This window comes from Emys orbicularis, chromosome 10 (genome assembly GCF_028017835.1).
Source record: "Emys orbicularis isolate rEmyOrb1 chromosome 10, rEmyOrb1.hap1, whole genome shotgun sequence".
NCBI lineage: Eukaryota > Metazoa > Chordata > Testudines > Emydidae > Emys > Emys orbicularis.
Window position 1 is genome coordinate 22,165,285 of NC_088692.1, and position 14,983 is coordinate 22,180,267.

The window sequence follows — 14,983 nt, forward strand, 5'->3', positions numbered from 1 at the left end:
AAATCTGTCCCCTGCACCCACAGTAGCAGGGAGATGGGAAGGCCATGCCCTGTATGACACACCCTCGCTCGGAAAGCGGCGGCAAGTGTAAAAGAACAATCGGGTCCCCCCTGCACCCCTGAGGTGACTGAGTAGCCAAGTGTGATGGGCGGCGGAAAGCTGCAGTATGAGACGCAGCTCCCAACCCGCCCCCTCTCTCCAAACCGGCTGCTTCTGCAAGCCGCAGGCTGCCGTCTGAGGAGAAGAAGGGGCGGGGGAAGGCAAGAGTGAAAAGAAGGACCCGGATGGAGAAGCCTGCCCTTCCCTCTCCTCCGCTCCCCACATGTGCGAGGCGGCCGGAGCCTGGAGCGCGCGCGCGCGCGCACACACACTACTCCCTCACCCCTTCTACCCGCAGGCCAACGGTCTGGGCACGCAAACCGCATCCGAGAGAGAGGTCTCGGCCGCAAAGCTCGCGAGAGGACATGTCCGCGACGGCGGCGAGAGAGGGTGAGTGAGGGGCGGACGGGCAGCTGCTGCTGGGTGCTTCCATGTGGGGTCCGCGGGGGAGGATATATCACGTGACCGGCTGTGCGGTAGCTGAGGGCGGGGGGATTATTTATTCCCCTCCCCCCGTCCCCTTACTAAGAGATGATAGCGGTCGCTGGGCGGTGTGCTCCGCCCAAGGGTCAGGGTAAAGCTAGGCAATGTGTCTCTAGATTGGGACTGGCTGAGGCAGAGGGCTGTGAGTGGCAGCGAGGGAGCTGCCGGGCCCCTACTGAAGCAGCTGCAGTCTCCCACCAGTCTAGTGGAAGGTCATGCGACAGGGTGACCAGACAGCAAATGTGAAACATCGGCACAGGGGTGGGGGGTAATAGGAGTCTATATAAGAAAAAGACCCCAAAATCGGGACTGTCCCTATAAAATTGGGACATCTGGTCACCCTAGCCTGTGGAGGCCAATGGTGTGGGGGGGCAGCAAGCTGTGCACCGGAGCCATGGACAAGGGTCAGGATGGTGATGCTGAAATGAGCCTGTTTCTTGTGTAAATGCAGCAGACCCTCTGAAAATAGAACCCATTTCACTGTGTTCTGGGCTGGGGGCGCTTGGCCTTTGGGAAGCCAGCGCCAGGTGAGCTGGAGCGGTGAGGTGGCTCTAGCTTAGATTTTGAACAAAAATACAAATTGTGCCTTATTTCTGTCAAATAAACAGGGCTTGTCTACACAGGGAAATTGAGTGGCATAATTATACATGTATGACTATAGTGCTATAGTTGCACAATATAACACTCACACACCAACACTGTCTGGAATAAGAGTGCTTTTTTCTGCTTTAGTTTATGTGGTCTTCAGCTGTGGCACTCTTACTCTGAATAAATGAGTCTGCATAGTGCATTAGCTGTATAATGATATCAGTAAAAAGTTGTGCCTGGAAATTTCCCCATGTAGAAAAGCCCTTTATGTTCTAGTTTTATCACAAGTTGTTGAACTAGATTCGGGAATCATTGGATGAAAAGTATGATCTTTGTTACACAATAAATTAGACTAGGTCATCATATTGATCCCATTTGGCCTTAAAATGTATGAATGGAAGAGAGAGGTTTGTCTTGTTTAAAGCATAGGACTTGGAGTCAGGAGATCTGGTCCTGATGACCAAGTCACATAACTGTTCCTCTAAATTTACTTTCTTATGAATGGGTTAATAATAACTACCTGTTTCACAGGACTTTTTGAAATACTTAATTATTTCTGATGTGCTTTGAGATCCTTGGACTTTTGTGCAACTGGGATTTGGTTAATCAGCATTGTATGTAAAATAGATAATGTATTTGCAGCACATATGTATGTAGGTGTAAAGCAGCTTAAAATTGGTGAAAGATTTTGGGATTCTCTGCACAGAAGGAACAATAAATAATTATGTTACAAAAAATGTCCACACATACATTTGTTAACTTTGCCTTATCCATGTTTGTGCAACTTTTATGTTCAATTTTGATTAATTTTCCTTCATGTGCTTGAGAAACCTGACTATACAAATTACTCATCCAAACATTGGAGATAAACAATATTATAAGAACGGTCTTACTGGGTCAGACCAATGGTCCATCTAGCCTAGTATCCTGTCTTCTGACTGTGGCCAATGCCAGGTGCCCCAGAGGGAATGAACAGAACAGGTAATCAAGTGATCCATTCCTTGTTGCCCATTCCCATCTTCTGGCAAACAGAGGGTAGGGACATCGTCGCTGCCCATCCTAGCTAATAGCCATTGATGGACCTATCCTCCATGAATTTATCTAGTTCTTTTTTGAACCCTGTTATAGTCTTGGCCGTCACAACATCCTCTGCCAAAGAGTTCCACAGGTTGACTGTGTGTTGTGTGAAGAAAAACTTCCTTTTGTTTGTTTTAAACCTGCTGCCTATTAATTTAATTTGGTGACCCCTAGTTCTTGTGTTATGAGAAGGCGTATATAACACTTCTTTATTTACTTTCTCCACACCAGTTATGATTTTATAGACCTCTATCATATACCCCGTTAGTCGTCTTTTTTCCAAGCTGAAAAGTCCCATATGGCAGCATTTCCATACTCCTAATCATTTTTGTTGCTCTTTTCTGAACCTTTTCCAATTCCAATATATCTTTTTTGAGATGGGGCGACCATATCTGCACGCAGTATTCAAGATGTGGGTGTACCATGGATTTATATAGAGGCAATACGATATTTTCTGTTTTATTATTTATCCCTTTCTTAATGATTCCCAACATTCTGTTTGCTTTTTTGACTGCTGCTGCACATTGAGTGGATGTTTTTAGAGAACTATCCACAATGACTCAAAGATCTCTTTCTTGGGTGGTAACAGCTAATTTAGACCCCATCATTTTATACATATAGTTGGGATTATATTTTCCAATGTGCATTACTTTGCATTTATCAACATTGAATTTCATCTGCCATTTTGTTGCCCAGTCACCCAGTTTTGAGAGATCCTTTTGTAGCTCTTCGCAGTATGCCTGGGATTAGGCATATGTGACTTTTGTGACTAGTCAGAACTAGCAATGCATCTTAAACAGCAAGCTATACAGTATACAAAGTCCAAAGAATAATTAGTTGAATAATGAAGTAAATATGAGAAAATCACTATGCATTTGGATCTTGGACTATCTTGGACATTTCATCACTATCTTGGACATTTCATAAACAGTAAAAACACTTCGAAATTATCACAAATTATTTGCTCAGCTCTCATTAGTATGTATAAAGTATTGTTAAAATATTACTCAATACTATGAGTACAATATGTGTTTTCATTTATGTTTATATGTAAGGGGAGCTGTGGCTCTTCCATAACATTACATAGGTTTCCTCTTCAGATGGAAAAATCCCCAACTTTTGAATTAATAAAACTTGTTATTTTGGTGACCTCTTCAGCAGCAACATTTGGCACTTCATGAAGTTCTGTTTTAATGTTTGGTGTTCAGTCTAGTTCTGTTTTGAAGTTGCTTGATCCCACATACTTGGCTACTGCTAAATAACATGTTTGCACGTGATATAGCTTATGTTCAGAACTTAATACTGTCAATGCAGGTTTTTCTCACGCCAGTTTACAACAAACTCTATGGGAATTGAGGATGCCCAGTACCTTGCAGGAAGTGCTCTACCTTTCAGAATTGGGCCGTGTCTGAAGAAAGTTAAAGAAATTAACCATTTAAAATTAGACTGGACAGAACACTAGAAAATAATCTTGAAGGAGCAATCCTATGGTGGCTTAGAAATGATAAAATTATAGGGTTTTTTCCATCTCTAATTTGTAGGATTCTGTTAAATTAATCATTGCAAAAATTTGAGATGTTTTAGTATATTAATGTTCGGACCATGTTTAGAATTTATTTGAATTAAACATTCAGTAAATCAAATATCTTATTTTGCAAAACAGTCCAGCAAATCAAGATGGATTCTTGTGCAGTGGAATGGTAACAAGCTATTATAGTGTAACATTTGGAAAGGGAGTATATTTTTATTTTGAAAACTGTAATTTAGATTATCTAAATAAATGTTTGGGTGCAGGGGAGAGGAAACAGTACTCCAGAGGTTATGTTCTAATATATCACCTCCATTCTCATCCCCCTTCTCCAGCTCCTTTTTCTAACGACTGTAGCCCACGTACTGCCGGCTTCGTTGCCCTTTTCTTAGCCTTCTACCTTCAGACATCTATCCCTTCTTTCAGTTGTAGGGACAATAATAATAATTAATTTAAAACTTTAACTTTCACAAACATTTTTAAAAAATGCACATAACTATCAAGACTCATGCATTACTAACCAGAATAACTGCACGATCTTATAGTGAGGACCCTACCCAGTTCATGGTCCATTTTGGTCAATTTCAGTCATAGGCTTTTAAAAATAATCAGTTTCACGGTTTCAGATATTTACATCTGAAATTTCACTGTGTTATAACCATGGGGGTCCCAACCCAAAAGAGGGTGTGCGGGGGTGTCGCAAGGCTATCCTGGGGGCGGGGAGGGTGTTCACGGTATTGCCACCTGTACTTCTGCGTTGCTGCTGATAGAGGCACTGCCTTCAGAGTTGGGCAGCCGGAGAGCAGAGGGTTGTGCAGAAGTGAGGGTCGCATGGTATGGGGGGGGGTCACCACTTTTTGGGTGGGTCCCTGTGGTCAGGGGGGCGCTGTGGTCCCTCCTCCCCCAGCCAGCACAAGGCCCCTTTAGCCCCGAGCACTGGGCCCGGAGCTGGGGAGGGGCAGAGCTGGGGGCAAGGGTGCCAGAACCTTTGTAGAAGCTCCACAGCCACTCCCTATTCAGTGCCTCCCCCCCCCCCCCCCCCGGGGCTGGGGAGCGATGGGGCAGGAAGTGGGGTGGGGTTGCAGAGCTTCCTGCAGCTGGGGAGGTTCTAAGAGGTGGGTTTGACCCGGCCCCGGGAGTGGCCCTTGCAGGAGAAGAGGAAGTCCCATCCCTCCCCAGCCCTGCCAGGACTAGCAGCTGGAGCCTGGGTGAATGGTAGGAGCCCTGGCTGGGTCACCTCCGTCCCTGCCCATCCCTGGCAGATTTCACGGGGGAGACCAGATTTCAAGGTCCGTGACGCATTTTTCATGGCCATGAATTTGATGGGGCCCTACTTATAGTTTTACATCTGGGACCTTGCACACAGACCTGATTACAGGGTCAAAGCCAAAGTTGGTAAACTTAGTAATTAGCAAGATCTGCATATAGTTACACATTTAACACCTGTAACCCTAAAGATAATGATGGAGATTTTTCGAAGCTAACCAGATGATTTAGCTACACAATTCCTATTAATATTTGTGCATGTGTATTATGATATTTTAAGTCATACATTTCACTCATTGTCATAGCAAAAGTGCCAGAGCACAAACATCAACATTCTTCCTTTTAAATGCCAGCTTCTGAGAAATTTCTACTAGCCAAATACCCAAATCTGTCCCTTCTTAAAGCAGTGTCACAAACTCAGCCCAACTGCCAGATATCAGTTGTCATAGCAAAAGTTCCAAAACACAACCACCAATCTTCTTGCTCCTCCCCTCCTCTCCCCTTTCCCCCCCCCTATAAACTTCTTTATTCTTCATACTGGGAATCTGCAACCCCCCTAAATATGATTTGATTATAAAAGAAAGAAGTAGTAGTGTAGCATTTTAAATGTTTCAGATGTAAAAACATTCCAACTCAGGGATTGTGCACACGATCGAGAATTTGAATTCAGAAAGATTTCAAAGCATGGTCAGACTTGAAGTATTGCATGTAATACCGTAGCTATGGAAAAAGGGCGGGAAAAAGCACCTCCGGGCTTGGTCTCTTGGTTAGATTTAACTGGAATGACAAATGATCATAGTGTTATATTGTGAGTCATGTTATTCAAGGTGCCAAAGAGTCAGATTTGAATGCATTGAAATGAGTTTTACTATATAAATTTGTAATTCAATAAAATATTTTCACATCACAAAACTAGGATACTAGAACTTGAATCAAATCCACTTGCTCAGAACAGCTTGCAGGATCAGGGTCTTGGTTTGTAATTTGTAATGCTTTTTTGTTTTGCTTTTTAAATACATATATAGATTTAAACATTAGTTCTTGTGGAATTATTTGTGATCTTTAATTTTTAGTTTTAATGTCAAACCCATTGTAAATGTGTTGAAATAGAGATATAAAAGGGGGACACAATTTTAAATATTAGTATTAAGGCAAGTCAAGTATTGTGTTTTGTTTAACATAGGGAACTATTTTAGGTTTAAGAGCTCATTAGTTTCCTTTATTGCACAACATAGTCTTCAAAACAGTTCTAAGGTGTAATTCCTGTCAAGTAGAATTTAAAGGGATATTCATTAATTTACTATTTTACCAGTGTCTGAAAATGTTTTATGTACTGTTTTTTCATGTAACACTTAAGTTTACTACAACTGAAGTAGATTGTAAAGGGGAAAAACTATTTTTGCATTTGAAAGCACTTTGTGTATAATCACTTTCAACAGTTTCCTGTGTACAGTCAGTTAGTTTTCCATTTTTTGTTTGCTTGAATTTTTAATGCAGCATGGAGGGGGAGAGAAATTTTTAAAATTATGAAGTGGGATTGTTAAACCACAAAATATTGTTAGGGGGACTGTGGAAGGTATACTGTCTGAAACTATTTTTAAATCGCATTGTGAAATTGACTAGATTCCCAGTTGATGGTATCCCTTTAAAGATTTGTGATCAATATGGTTATGTTGTTTTTTGGTAGAGTTTCATGTTTCTCTAGAGCAATATTTTTTAAGATTGTATAACAGCCATTTTTAAAGTAGGTTGGGGGTTCTTTCACCAGTTGTCAGTATTTGATTTGTCTGTTGTCCTTTAATCACAGTCTGTAAGTACCTACCTAGGGAATTAGAAATTTTGATAATAGAGGCCTTTTCATCTAATAGACAAATGTATATAAGATTAAATGGCTGAAAGTTGAAGCTAGACAAATTCAGATTAAATAAACATGCACATTTTAAACAGTCAGGACAATTGGAACAATTTACCTAGCAATATGGTAGATTCCATATCACTGGTATTTTTAAATCAAGATTGGACGTTTGACTAAAAGATGTGCTCTGGTTCAGATAGGAGCTAATTCAGGGAAACCTGTGGCCTGTGTTACACAAGAGGTCAGACTAGATGATTACATTGGTTCATTCTGGCCTTTTAATCTATTAATCTGTATATCTACATTTATATATGTATGCATCTTGAAGTAATTGTAGAGGATTTTTGGATGATATTTTATATTTTATTCCTTTTATACTTATGAAACCTATATACTTTAATTTATGTCAAGTGCTTTTTCTTGGTCTGATACCATTTCATATTAGTGATCATCCTTCAACATGTATGTTTCCAGTAGATCTCAAAAACCAAAGCTACAGTTTAAAATAATTTAAATTAAAAATAAAATTTGGCAGTGCTTATTCAAAAATTTGTCTTTTTACTACGTATTGCTATGTACTAGGTAACTTACATTTGCTTTCTGTTAAGAGGTAATGTTGCTTGTTAGTGCACCGGATTGTGACTCAGGACTCTTGAGTTTATTCAGAACTCAATCAGTGCTTTGCTGTGAGAACTTTGGCATGTTGGTTAAATCTCTGTGTATTTGGTTTACTCTTTAAAACTAGTGTAATACTTATCTAACCCTCACAAGTAAGTTTCACCACACCTAATGTTAGTAAAGTGTTTTGATGTCATCAGTTGAAAAGTGCTATAGAAGTGCAAGTGTTATTAACAATGATTATTAAATAAAATGTTGGTACAGGCTTCAGTTAGTTATTCACTTCCAAAATAGCACCAGAGCACTAAATAGTCATGCTTTTTTAAAATCCCTTCTGCGCAAGACCAGATATCTTTTCTTCCTTGTGGATTACTGGTTGCATTGCATGAAATTGTGTGATTGGCAAAACACTAGTTTAACAAATCTTGGGAAAACAAGGGACTTGAGCTACTTAGCAAACCAAAAGAACCTGGAAAAAAATTGCAGTTAAAAATGTCATGAATTTCTTAATTACTTGCTTCAGGTGTTAAACTGTTACGGAAAATAAAAGAGAAATGATTGGATTTTTTCCATTAGTTATTTGAATGAAGAGAGAAATGGAGCTTTGTCACTGTTGACTACAAGCGTGTTTTAGGTGTACATGGACACAAGACCCGCAGAACTACTTTGAATGTGGGGAAAAAGAGAAGCATTGGTAGAGTATAGGGAACAGGATCAGACAATCAAGTATCGGGGGTAGCCGTGTTAGTCTGTATCCACAAAAACAACAAGGAGTCCGGTGACACCTTAAAGACTAACAGATTTATTTGGGGAATGATGAAGTGTAGTGTTAGACCGTATTACAGTATAATGTTCTGCATTTATGCAAATTTATCTGGCATGCGTATGAACCAAGATTGTACTTAATCACTGAACTGTGTCTGCAGATGACATTTACCAGCCAAAGGAACTCCTTGATAAAATTTAAGTTCTAGATTTAAAGGTCTATGTTTTGAATGTTGTATTTGCCGAATGTCCTCAACTGTAAGAAAGTGCAGTGAATATTCCCAATAGCCAGCTGTCGCGGACTCACAGGTCCTGCCCACTCTTGGCCCGTAGGTCCCTAGGGGGAACCCCCTTCAGTGCGACAGCCCTTCTCAGGGGTCCACTCTCTCCCTGGGGTTAAGCCCCTCCACCTCCTGGAACCGCACCTCTCTGAGCCTTAGCATGCCTGTCTCTCGCCGTGGGCCCCCTCAGGGAGTCCACTCGCTCTGGACCCCTGGGGCCTCCACTCCCAGAGGGAATAATGCAACCCTGCTGTTCTCTAGACCGGAGTGACTCTCAGCCAGTGTAAAACAGGAGGGTTTATTGAGCGTCTGAACACAGCATAGGAAACTTTGAGGGTCCTCAGGTCTGGCCTCCCTCAGCACAGTACATCTAAATCTCCCCTGCATCCAGGTGGGTTCTGACTACACTCTCTCTCCAGTCCCGAGCCCCCATGCTTTCCAGCTGGGCATCTGATATCACCTCCCCCAAGCCCTGCCTGTGTCCATTGTCTTCTATCCAGGTAAATAGGGTTGCCTGGGCCTCCTCTCCTCTCAGCTGTCCTTTGTACCCCTCTGGCTGGAACTGGCTGGTCAGGTCACCGGGTCCTCTCTTCACAGCCCATTGTCCTCCCACTGGCCAGAACCTGCTGTGACTCCCGAGCTGGGCCTCCCAGTCACCAGGTCACCAGTTGCTTGGGTATCCATTCTCCAGGCCATTGACTGGGGTCCCAAGTTCCGTCGCTGGTCCTCTGTAACAACAAACTCCCTCTCCCATCCCCTCGTTAAACCAGTAACACCCAGGGAAACTGCGTCCCTCCCCCTCTGCATGCAAACCATTGAAAAAAACAAGAAAAAAAAACAAGAAAACCCCCCACTTTGTCACACCAGCGTCAAAGGGATAGTCAACACAACATTTGTTTAAAATGTATTTAATCAACTGCAGAAGTCTGCTGGTGCATGAAGCATGTCTCTAGGGATGAAAGGTTAGGTTTTGTTTGTTTTAATGTTCAGTTTTGCACACAAAAAACACAAAACAAACAAACGTAGCTCAAAGGGTAAACAAAAACATTAGTATTTAAACAAGTTAGTAAAATCTTGGTTGTGGAACAGTATAAAACTGGAAACAATGGTAAGTTATGGTATTCAGTAGGGCAGGACAGCCAGCGTTTGAGTATGCATGAGTTGAGGGAAGCAAAATGCCAGATTCTGTGCTCTACAGCAATGGCTTTCCAGACTACTGAACCCCTTTCAGGAGTCTGATTTGTCTTGCGTACCCCCAAGTTTCACCTCACTTAAAAACTACTTGTTACAAAATCAGACATAAAAATACAAAAGTGTCACTGCACGCTATTACTGAAAAATTGCTTACTTTCTCATTTTTACCATATTATTATAAATCAGTTGGAATATATATATTGTACTTACATTTCAGTGTATAATATATAGAGTAGTATGAAATTTTAGTTTGTGATGACTTCACTAGTGCTTTCTATGTAACCTTTTGTAAAACTAGCAAATATCTAGATCATGTACACTCATAAGACCTCTGCGTACCCCCAAGGGTACACGTATCCCTGGTTGATCACCACTGTTGTACAGGGTCTTTCTTGGTACTTGGAAGGCATGATTCAAGATTGGACTTTCTGGTTGCCAAGTTGTGGAAGTCTGCATAACTGGAGGTTTTTGGTTTTTATTTTCATTAAGTTAATAAATCCCAGTTTTGTATGCTTAAAATAGATAATGAAACTAAGATTTAGTAAATTTGTGTAAGAAACTCGTATTCCTACGAAAAATTTTGTTCCACTTCCAAACTCTTATCATTTTTATAAAAGTCTACTTTTAAAGCCCAACATGAAGTCATTTTATTAATACATTTAGTCATATTTGTGAATGTTCCTGATATTGTATCAACAGTATTGAACAAAACTTGTTTTCTGAGTACATTTTGTTTCTTTGTAACCATTTTATAAACATCTTAATAAGAGATTACAGGTGTGAATTGAAATTATATCCAAAATTTTATCCTGAGTCAGTTATTCCCAAACTGAAATACTTCTCTGTTAATTTGATTTTCCAGTCTCTTGCAAATCATTTAAGTTTTGTGGAGTAAGTTAAATCAATTATGCATATAACATTTGTGACAGTAGGTAATTACCTGCACTGTTAGTCATGGTAAGCATACAAAGAACACTTAAATTGCCTATGGCTGTTCTGTCTTCTTATCAATCCTTTTCTTAACGGTTCCTAACATTCTGTTAGCTTTTTTGACTACCACTAGACATTGAGCAGATGTTCTCAGAGAACTAGTCACAATCATTCCAAGATTTCTTTCATGAGGGATAATAGCTAATGCAGACCCCGTTGTTTTGAATATACAGGAGGAATGGGGGGTGCTGGTAAGTGAAAAATTCTGGTTAACTAAGAGGGAGGGAGTTTGGGTGCAGGAGGGGGATCGGGGCAGAGGATTGGGGCACGGGAGGGGTTTTGGGGTGCCAGATTCAGGGGGCACTCACCTTGAGTGGCTCCCTGTAAGCAGCGACCTGTCTCTGCTGTTCCTAGGCAGAGGCGTGGCTAGATGGCTCTGCGCATTGCCTCCGCCCGCAGGCGCTGCCCCTGCAGCTCCCATTGGGCATGGAGCCAGTGCTTGGGGCGGGGCAGGGCAGGAGCAGTGCGCAGAGTTGCCTAGCCGCGCCTCCACCTAGGAACAGCAGGGACAGGTCGCCGCTTGCGGGGAATCACTAGAGGTGAGCGCCCCCTGGATCTAGCACCCTGAAACCCCTCCCATGCCCCAACCCCCTGCCCTGAGCCACCCCCTGCACCCCAACTCCCTCCCAGAGTCCGCACCCCAACTCCCAGTTCCACACCCCCTTCCGAACCTCTCGTGGCCGTTTCTCTGCCTAGGAGCAGCAGGGACATGTTGCCGCTTCCAGGGAGCCATGCGGAGTCAGGTAGGGAGCCCGCTGGCCCCGCGCCAACCAGATTATAAACCGGAGTTTCTATGAAGATTAGAAATGCTGGTTTACAGAGTTTTCCGGTTGGTGCAGGGCTGGATAACTCAGCTTTTACTGTATATAGTTGGGGTTATGTTTTCCAATGTGCATTAGTTTGCATATATCAACATTGAATTTCATCTGCCATTTTGTTGCCCAGCCACCCAGTTTTGTGAGATACCCTTGTAATTCTTTGTAGTCCGCTTTGAGTTTAACTGTTGTGAGTAATTTAGTATTGTCTGTCACCTCATGGTTCATCCCTTTTTCCAGATCCTTTATGAATATATTAAACAGCACTGGTCCCAGTACAGCTCCCTGGGGGACACTGCTATTTACTTGCCTCCATTTTGAAAACTGACCATTTATTCCAAACCTTTGTTTCCTATCTTTTAACCAGTTACTGATTCATGAGAGGACCGTCCCTCTTATCCCGTGACTGCTTAGTTTGCTTAAGAGCCTTTGGTGAGGGACCTTGTCAAAGGCTTTCTGAATGTCCAACCCCATATCCACTTGATCACCCTTGTCCACATATTTGTTGATCCACCCTCAAAGAACACTCCTAGATTGGCGACGCATGATTTCCCTTTATAAAAGCCGTGTTGACTCATTCCCCAACAAATTGTGTTCATTTGTGTGTCTGATCATTTTGTATTTTACAGTAGTTTCAACTAATTTGCCTGGTACTGAAGTTAGGCTTACTGGTCTGTAATTGCCAGGATTTCCTCTGGAATCTTTTTAAAATATAGGCTTTACGTTAGCTATCCTCCAGTCATCTGACGCAGAGGCTGATTTAATAGATAGGTTACTATCCACAGTTAGTAGTTCTGTAATTTCATGTTTCAGTTGCAGTTGATTGTGTGTAACTGAAGGGTATAATCTGGCCCTAAATGTTTAGCAATAGGTGTTTTCAAGGCAGGTCCTTTAAAGCCAATGAGCACATAATACATCTAGTCACAATCAGTTGCTAGGTAAAGCCATGGCTGTCCCGCACAAAGAAGATGAGGCAACGAGCTGCTTGATCTGGACATGGCAGAGAATAAATACAGGCACAGGAATGGATTTTAAGTGGCAGGTTGCAACTTTATTAAACTTAACACGGGGAGGGGCGCTACCCGCCTGGGCACCCATAATCTCACATGTCAGGCATTTGAAGTGGTTCCAGTGAGGGGGGGTTACAGAGCTCCCACCATATCACCAATAACTTGGGGCAGACTTTCTCAGCCTTCCGCTAGAACTCAGCTTGCTCCTCTGAATACTGCCACCGCCGCCCGTGAACAGGATAGAGGGTACTAAAATTGGGGGGATCTCTGCCTGTGAAGGCCTCAAAGTCTTCTCCTATCCCATAACCACGAGGGGCATCAAAATTCCCAGTCTTTTATTTCTGGAAGCCATTTCTTTTAGCCTTTTAAATGATCTGGAAACTGGCCCCAAGTTGCAACAAACTAATATCCCTACCAAGTAATACCATGAATTACTAAATCCCATTCCTATTTAACCTAACTGTGCCTCCAGGATGCTGAGAGGAAAGTGAAAAAACCCACTATACCTATGCCAGTTTAGCCCCCAAAGAATATAAATTCTTTCCTGACCCTGTAACAGGTTGATTGTTTGGACCTGCTGTATCAGCAAGACGCAGCTCTGACACTACAGTTACAGGGGGGAAGGGCTTCTGAAATAGAGCAAAACAAGGCTCCACGTGGCCAGGCCTAGGGTTGAAAGTAATGAAAAGGATGAGCACGGGACCAATCAGCTCCCTTCTTCCCCAACTGGCCAATGAGTGGATAAAGTCTCTGGAGGGGAGGGGCCATTGTTGTGTCCCCCAATGAGTACTCTGGTACTCTCCTTCCCCTTTTTACTGGGGCTGTCCCAATCGCTGCCTGTCACATCAATGTGACATTGCACTCCATATGATTTTATGAAAATATGCTAATGAATGTGAATATAATGTAACTGGAATATGCTTCATGCAAAAGGTCTCTTGTAAGGTATCATTACAAAGCTTATAATCTACTGAGTGTGGTCATCCTATTTGTGTAAATGTATTATTCTTGTATCTGAAACTAGAAATATGAAATATAACTCTGAGGTTCTATTGTAATTATGCAAAGTGTGGGCCATTAATGGTGGTTTGGAATCTTGATGGCTCCCATCAACTAGGACAATTGTTTGTAAATGGCTCTGTTTACTTGCAAGCCTTCCTGTGAGTCAGGCCAGGAAGAATGAAGGCTTGGGGTCTCACAGGACATGTGACAGTGTCACCTAGTACTGGAATTCATCTTAAACCTGGTGCTTTTTCATTTAGAAGGGGGAGTGGGGCCCCAGAGAGACAAAAGATTCCCGCCTTGTGCCAAAGCTATATAAGGGGGTGGAACAGAACAGAGGAGGCTGCAATCATGAGAAATCTCCTAGCTACCACCTGAGCTGGAACAAGGACTGTACCAGGGAAAGGATTGGGCCCAGACTAGAAAGGAGTCTAGTCTGTGAAAGAAGCTTATTGGAACATCTCTGAGGGTGAGATTTATCTGTAAACAGTTTCTTAATGTATTAGGCTTAGACTTGTGTGTTTTTGTTTTATTTTGCTTCGTAACTTACTTTATTCTGTCTGTTATTACTTGGAACCAAATCCTACTTTTTATATTTAACAAAATCACTTTTGCTTATTAATTGACCCAGAGTAAGTAATTAATGCCTGGGGAAGCAAACAGCTGTGCATATCTCTCTATCAGCGTTATAGAGGGCAGACAGTTTATGAGTTTACCCTGTATAAGCTTTATACAGAGTAAAACTGATTTATTTGGGGTTTGGATCCCATTGGGAGCAGGGTGTCTGGGTGCTAGAGACAGGAGGACTTCTTAAGTTGTTTTCAGTTAAGTCTGCAGCTTTGGGGCGCATGATTCAGACCCTGGATCTGTGTTGGAGCAGACTGGCGTGTCTGGCTCGACAAGGCAGGGTTCTGGAGGCCCAAACTGGCAGAGACAATGGGCTCAGAAGTAGTCTCAGCACATCAGGTGGCAGTCCCAATGGGGTTTCTGTGACCCAACCCGTCACAATCAAGTTTTCCACATGTTGGGCAGATTGGCCATATCCTAACCTCATTATTACTTCCATCTTTTCATGAGGCTGCAATGTTAGGCAAAAATAAAGCAACTGTGAGCACAGTGAGGGTGAAGATTAGAGATGAGGACTGCAATTATCCCATAGTAAGGAGTCTGACTGCGGTGCCTTCCAGCTGTTTGGAGAACAGCTGGTTTGATCAGAATTGGCAAAGCCAAGTAGAGTGTCTGTCCTGTTGGTTTAATAATGCTGTGATCTTTATTTCTCTGAAACAAGTGTTTCTGCTGCTTCATTAGCTGTGTGCCAGGCAGCAACCAGCATCATGCCTAGAAAACGACTAACAATCCAAGTTAAGCCTATTTGTATTTGCAGTTGGCAACCATGAGCCTTTCATCTCTCA

General features: G+C 42.3%; 1 protein-coding gene across 1 annotated transcript in view; it reads left to right on the top strand.

The window, feature by feature from the left end:
• Positions 1 to 369: 369 nt before the first annotated feature.
• Positions 370 to 14,983, top strand: part of MRTFB (myocardin related transcription factor B) — a 186,070-nt gene continuing 171,456 nt past the window's right edge. Inside the window, exon 1 of the mRNA XM_065411773.1 lies at positions 370 to 489. The gene's annotated coding sequence lies outside the window, so the exon portion shown is untranslated. The remainder of the gene's footprint in view (positions 490 to 14,983) is intronic.